General features: G+C 54.5%; 1 protein-coding gene across 2 annotated transcripts in view; it reads left to right on the forward strand.

Moving 5' to 3' along the window:
* The window catches only part of DCAF5 (DDB1 and CUL4 associated factor 5), a 116,156-nt gene that overhangs the window by 31,092 nt on the left and 84,004 nt on the right, over nt 1-1,060 (forward strand). The gene's annotated exons all lie outside the window — the stretch shown is intronic.

Genomic DNA, 1,060 nt, shown 5'->3' on the forward strand with positions numbered 1-1,060 from the left:
GGGGGGGGGGGGGGTAGTGGCACACTGTCCCTCAGACCATGGGGAGATAGGGGCAAGGCATAGCTAGAGCCCCCAGGTTGGTGGGTGGGCACTGAGGAGCTCAGCAGAAGGCAGGTGCATGAAGAGGTAGGGACCCACCCCCTGCCAACACCATTGCCACTGCCGCTGGCTAATCTGTTCTGCGCGGGCCGGGAGCGGTCCGAGTTCCTCAGGGGCGCGCGGCGGGCTGTGGCCAGCAGCCCTGGCACGCGGGTCGGGGAATGCAGGCCGGCGGACTAGAATTAGGCATGGATGCGTAGCGGTTGATTAAAGATTATTTTACTTACACCGTAGATGGTCACAGTGCAGGCAGGAAAACTTGCTTGAGTTGCAGTTACAGATAGGAAAGAAGAGCGGACAAGAGTTCTAAACTCGCGAACTCTAGCCCAATCTGGCTGAAGGCTCTAAAACCGCGAGCCCATCGTGTCAACCGAAGAAAACAACTCAGAGAAGAGCTCTGGATACACTCACACAAAGTTTGCTAGGCTTCGTGGAACTTGCGCGCAGGGTAGGGGTTCGTCGAGGGATCGCGCTCGGCGACGGGGAGAGGCCAGAGGTTGATCAGACCCCTATAGCCTTCTTAAGGTACACGCTGGGTCCGTTAGGCTCCGCAGCGCTTAGAGAACTTCACGTCTTGTGAAGAACTCCTCCTCCAGATGGTTGTGGAGTCCTCCAACTTGGGCGGAAACCGCTCAGAAATTTGCATGCGGGTGGCGGGAACTTCTTTGCACTGGGGTTTTCTCTTTGCAACTGAGAAATGCACCTTGCAAAGAAAGCTCCTCGTGGCGGGAAATAATTTAGCAGTGCCGAACCACACGCACACAAAATCACACCCTTGGGTTGTGACATCCCCCCCCTTGCTGAAGGCACAGCTGAATTATGCCACACGCTTGTCACTCGGGTTATCGAGAGCTCTTACCACGGGTCGCTGAACTAAACGGATAAACACAAAATTCGCTAACATAAGAAGTTCGTCCTCTAGGGATCGAATCAAATAATAACCAACACAAATACATATACA

The sequence above is a fragment of the Alligator sinensis genome, unplaced genomic scaffold, assembly GCF_000455745.1.
Source record: "Alligator sinensis unplaced genomic scaffold, ASM45574v1 scaffold768_3, whole genome shotgun sequence".
Taxonomy (NCBI): domain Eukaryota; kingdom Metazoa; phylum Chordata; order Crocodylia; family Alligatoridae; genus Alligator; species Alligator sinensis.